This window comes from Schistocerca cancellata, chromosome 2, assembly GCF_023864275.1.
Source record: "Schistocerca cancellata isolate TAMUIC-IGC-003103 chromosome 2, iqSchCanc2.1, whole genome shotgun sequence".
Taxonomy (NCBI): domain Eukaryota; kingdom Metazoa; phylum Arthropoda; class Insecta; order Orthoptera; family Acrididae; genus Schistocerca; species Schistocerca cancellata.
In genome coordinates this window covers 765,766,659-765,773,115 of record NC_064627.1, presented here as the reverse complement: position 1 = coordinate 765,773,115, position 6,457 = coordinate 765,766,659, and positions in this window count along the sequence as shown.

Sequence of the window (6,457 nt, the reverse complement as noted above, 5' to 3'; positions counted from 1 at the left end):
TGGTCCTGTAATTCGCGTAAACAACGGACAGCTGATTTGTAAACGCCGTCATGGCGCCCGATACTTAACCAGATGGACTGTATAGGATTTACATCAAGCGAATTTGATCGCCGAGACACGAACGTGAGTTCATGCCAATGCTCTTCAAACCACTGTAGAACGGTTCTGGCTCCGAGACACAAACAATTACACTGCTGAAAAAAGACATCGCCGTCGGGGTAGACATCAATCATGAAGGGATGCAGCTGTCAGCGTGTCTTCATTTACTACCACAGATCCCACGCAAGCGCAAGAGAATGTCTCCCACAGCATAACAATGCTCCCAGCAGCCTGCGTCCGTGGTGCGCTACACGTTTCGAGCTGCCGTTCACCTGGATGACGGAATTTGTGGAGACAACCTGGTTTAGCAAAAACGAGATTCATCCGAAGAGCCGACACGTTTCCGTAGATCGGCGGGTGAATCCCGACCACTGCAATCGTAATTACCGATGTCGTTTGGTCAATATGTCAACACGTAGGGGTGGTCTATTGCGGAGGTCAATGTTGACCAATGTACGATGAACGATGTGCTCTGAAACATTTTTGCGTGCACCAGCACTGCTCTCTTTCGGCAGAGATGCCATAGATCACTATCTATCCTACTTTACATAGCACAAGAGCCACCTAAGCCCACATTCTGCTAAGAGTGGCCAGCCGCGGTGGCCGTGCAGTTCTGGCGCTGCAGTCCGGAACCGCGAGGCTGCTACGGTCGCAGGTTCGAATCCTGCCTCGGGCATGGGTGTGTGTGCTGTCCTTAGGTTAGTTAGGTTTAAGTAGTTCTAAGTTCTAGGGGACTTATGACCTAAGATGTTGAGTTCCATAGTGCTCAGAGCCATTTGAACCATTTTGCTAAGAGTGGCGGACGGCCAACCAATTGGCGGATAGTGATAGTTTCACTGTCCTACTTCTTCCCGTAGATGCTCACAACAGTACCATGTGGACATTCGACCAGCTCCGCCGTTTTTTAGAAATTCATTCACAGGCTCTGCGTAGTAATAATGTGCCCTTTGTCGAAGACGCTGTCTCAATTAATTGCCCCATTTGCAGCCCGTATCATCGTTGTGGTGATCCCCGTCCTTGTCTGCTCCGCTTAAATATTTTTGTTACGCGTCATGTGGCCGCAACGGCACCAAGTAGCAGCCATCGTCGTGGTAGGCAGTCGTCATAATATTTTGGTTTATCACTGTGTGTGGACACAGTCAAGGAACCGGCGCAGGCAGTCGTGAGTGTTTCAGCGCCTGCCTCGGGAACAGGTAGGTGCGCCCGCCCCTGTTTTAAACCGCCCGATGGACTAATGACGGAGAGGTGTGACGGCCACAGTGGTTGTGGTTTTGAGGCTGTTTACCACATCCCACTAGGTGAATATCGGGCTGGTACCCGCATCCTGCCTCATATACACACTACAAAAACATTCAGAAAACTGTCTGACACTTGCACACAGAATTAACTCTAGAAGTAGACAGACAAGGTACACTGATTCCGTCCCGGATACGGTGTTTAGGAGATTGATGACAGCAGATGTTTAGTCTCGTTAAACTCGTAATCAGCTGCAAGAGCAGCTGCCCAAAGGGGACGAGGCTAGGCTGTGTAAGTTTTATGCTTTTTCCACGTCCAGCTAGGTAAATACTGGTCTGGTAACCACATCCCAACTCAGACACACGTTAAAACCACACCTGGAAGATTTCCTCACGTTATGAAATCCGATTTGCTGCAGAAGCAGACAGATGGCGTACACACATTCTTTTTATGAAGAAGTGATGGTTTCTGAGCGCCACCCACTAATATTGCCAAAACACTTATAACAGCACCGACCCTCATAGATACACGACGAAAAGACAAGAAGAAGAAGAAGAAGAAGAAGAAGAAGAAGAGGAGGAGGAGGAGGAGGAGAGCGAGACAAGTGCTTGTACGTAACGAGTTCCATTGGTGGAATGATTATTGAGAAAGAACAATTCTTCATCTTCGTAGCGACGCGTAAAAAGTGACAAGATTCCACTCGTGAGCACAACATAGTGAACTGCGTTTCACGGTAACACCATCAATGTCGATGGGGCTTACGGATGTTTACTGAAGGACTGAGACTATACGTGGTACAAGCGCTTGCTGAAGCAAACAGAGTAACTCACTGCCAGTGTTAAATGGCTTTTTATAAATAATGTGAGTTGATATCAAAACATCAGATATTTTTCCTTGGTGGTCATTTAGCCTGTGTACAGTTGCAGGTACGGTTAGAGATTTTAATACCCTTTCATAATATTTACATTGTATTGAAAAATACTTACACGCCTTGCGTCTTAGAAATTTTTAGAGTCAAACAGATACATGTGCGATAACATTATATTTACTGTACTATGTTTGAAGATTTTTTGGTGCGACAAATATGATATACATAGTAAAATACATTTTTACCATAAAACATTATGAGGAATTAAAGCAAAATACCATGAGATTAAAAGCAGTAGGTTAATAGTAAACGAAGTACCAAAATGAAAATATATTTCTGTGCTTCCAACACAGGAAAGATAATTCGTAGTTACTTTCTATAACGCCGTCATAATCATACGCTTCTGTGGTGACTCTTTAAGAGTGTCATCCTTCAGCAACAATCATGATGCTATGCCCTTGTGTTGTGCATTTTTCAATTTTTCTCTCTCCTTCTTTAACAACATCATCTTTCTCCACTCCCTCTCCTTACACCAATGGTAACAGCTGTCTATGAATGGGATATATTGTTATGGAGCTCATGATAAAGTTGAGGAATGCTGTTCATTATTTCCCTAAGATTTTTCCACTTCTCAAATTTTGGAACAAACTTATCTTGATGCGAAGACTGCAGAAAAGGTATTGATGGAGGACTAATATTGGGCTTCCTAAAATCCGCTTCTACAAACTTAAGGATCACGGTTTAGTGAATACTTGAACTGCACTATTACAGGCTTTTCTTTGCGGATTAAGATCCACCTGATGTTTTTCCAATGTGTTCCCCAATTTTTGCTTTGCTGAAACATCTATGGATTCAATTGAATGAAAGTTCTGTTCCATTTCCACTACGGAACGCTTTCAGATGACTCCATCACTGCCTATACCGTGTCCCGGGGAACCAGTACATATCTGAAGCGTTTCTTTTCCTTTTCAGACAGACTACAACCTTTATCAAATTCCATAAACAAGATATATAGCCATGGTCAAGGATCTTCTGATCTGTTGTGTCAGAAAGTTGGTTTTGCCTCAAGATATACAACCAATATTTCAAAATATGGCCTGTTTAGACGTGCATTAAATATTACAATAAGTATTCTTTGTGTTGAGTGGTACTTAAGATAGGTAAATAAATTAGTGAAATCAATGTGAAGTGAAGTAGAAATTAGAAAATAAATGAAAAACTTAGTTGGTTTTGCCTCAAGATATACAACCAATATTTCAAAATATGGCCTGTTTAGACGTGCATTAAATATTACAATAAGTATTCTTGGTGTTGAGTGGTACTTAAGATTGGTAAATAAATTAGTGAAATCAATGTGAAGTGAAGTAGAAATTAGAAAATAAATGAAAAACTTAGTTTAGTTTAGAATTACACACAGGCAAACAGCGGGCAAAGCAGCAGTGGCAACGGCCGGCGCTTGAAGTCAGCACATTCAGAAGAGAAGAGGAAACTGTCGATTCAGCCGTCAGGGCATCGCCCGACCGGCTCACGTGTTTCTCAATTGTCACATGTGATCAAAGGCCCTCGCCTACATTTCAAGAGCCAATGACCGACGTTAAGAAGATTCTTCGAGAAGCTTTTCAGCGTGACAGAAGAGGCAATGACCGTGAAGTCGTTCGCCTCCAGTGAACTGAAGTGAAAAAATACGCGAGACGCAGTGGGCCCGAAGAGAGTAGAGTAGTTTTCAATCAGTTTCGGTGCTGAAGACCGTCATGCAAGAAGAGACTACATCATACACAAAACCACCAAGTCCGCCGCTGTAATGGAATAGCAAGCAGCAGCCTCGGCGCCAGAAGACAGAAGTTGAAAGGTATTTGACGTCTGATTTTTACGTACCCGGGTGAATCGTGAGGACGGGAAGGAGACGGCCTCACATCAGCAGTCACCTGTGAGCTGGGATGAAGATCTGACAGCCGAAGACTGGTAAGCGGGAGTCCGTTGTTCGAGTCCGGGACACGGGCCTTCCCCCGTCGCGCCGCTCCGCTGGCCGACGCACAACACACGCGGCAGCTTAGAGAAGAGAAACACTGGGACGCCACATCCAAGGTATCACCATCCGATGCACGATTTTGCTCTCAATAATTAAACGGGCCACCGCACGAGGCGCGTCTCCAGTCAGCTGGGCGAGACTGCGAAACGAGATACACACCGCTACGCGTAATCAGACGCCACCGCCGCCGCTGCCGCAACAGAAGGCTTCGCAAACGACACAGCTGCCGCTCTCCGAGCCAGAACATCCAGTAAGAAACCGTTGTACAAAACTTTCACATGTTGTTAAGAGAGAAAAATTAATTTATTTAGTATTTTCACCCTGACATAATGCTATAGAATCAAATGCCCTTTGCAGTAATGTTCATCCTGACAATTGCCTAGCATCAAAAGAGAAAACACAGTTACATTTAGTGACAGAAGTGTTACATTGGAACGATACACACTAGGCTACAGCACTATTTATAAAAAAAAATCGTACTTGAAGCTTCATTAAAGACAACAAAATTCTTCTTCTGTCCTCATTTCATTTGTACTAATTGTACTACAAATTCATTCCACAGGGTCAATCTATATGCAGGAAATCGTTTGTACTTCTTTTACTCAGAATATGTCCACAAATTACCTTAAAAAATGCGCATTTAGATCAGTTTCTTGCGAAACGTCACTTTTACCTCTTTTATTCTCAGCCCCTCAACTGAAGACCTCGTTCCGCCTGAAATATTCAATTTCGAGTATTGGTTCCTTACACTAAACTTGCTATTTTATCTCTCGCACCACACACTGGGGTCCTAGGGACCCCAGAATAATTTTTGTTGTTTATTACGAAGAGTATGTTGGCTACAATTTACTGAAACTTAGCGTATATTAGGTTGGTAACACTGCCTTTATGTATGCGATGTTAACTCAAACATCTGCATTGTTGTTGCGGTAGTGTCAAGCTGTAGAGATTTTTGAACGTCCCTAGGGTCTTGTTTACTCCGGGCTGCGTTCTGTGTAGCACATTTATGCAGATTGAAAATAATAACTTGGCAAGTATACAATATCGAAATATATATTGTGTGTAACTTATAACTGCTTCCTTTCAATGTATCCCTATATTATTTTATTTTATTTTTTAGCGATAATGAGATAACTGATGACGATATACAGGGTGTCCCAGCTATCTTGTCCACCCAAAATATCTCTGGAACCATAACAGCTATTGGAAAACGACTTTCACTGGTATCAATGTAGGGCTGGGGCTCATGAATGTACATATTTGGAAACATTCTAAAACGAAAGCATATGTGTTTTTTAATACAAACTTATGTTTTTTTAAATGGACATCCTATTTTTTTCAGCAATCCGTAGCATGAGAAAGCACATACACAATGGCGTTGATTTCATCGCAATATTCTCATTACATCCCGAGATATTGAGACGCGAAGTTCACGCTTGAAACACCAGACATGCGCTCCTAGCGCACGTCCTGAGGCTGAGGCGTGAACCCCATGCTGCCCGTAATCGCGATGTGATTGACATGTGTAATCAAACCTCCATACTTATCAAGAGGGACACTTACTTATCATATTTTGACTAAAGTTCAGTCTTGATCACTCATGTATGTTTTAATGATACAGGTAACCGGTTTCGGTTCTTTCTACAGAACCATCATCAGACCCATGGCTCCCTTAGGATGGTAGGCAGAGTTCTCCTCGCTGCTACGCAGTTGACTGCGTAGCAGCGAGGAGAGCTCCGCCTACCATCCTAAGGGAGCCATGGGTCTGATGATGGTTCTGTAGAAAGAACCGAAACCGGTTACCTGTATCATTAAAACATACATGAGTGATCAAGACTGAACTTTAGTCAAAATATAACAATTAATTGATCACTGCTTTCCAAAAATGTTTACCAAAAAACTTACTTATCAATCACATCGCGATTACGGGTAGCATGGGGTTCACGCCTGAGCCTCAGGACGTGCGCTAGCAGCGTATGTCGGTTGTTTCAAGCGTCAACTTCGCGTCTCAATATCTCGGGATGTAATGGGAATATTGCGATGAAATCAACGCCATTGTGTATGTGCTTTCTCATGCTACGGATTGCTGAAAAAAATATAGGAGGTCCATTTAAAAAAACAAGTTTGTGTTAAAAAACACATATGCTTTCGTTTTAGAATGTTTCCAAATATGTACATTCATGGGCCCCAGCCCTACATTGATACCGGTGAAAGTCGTTTTCCAA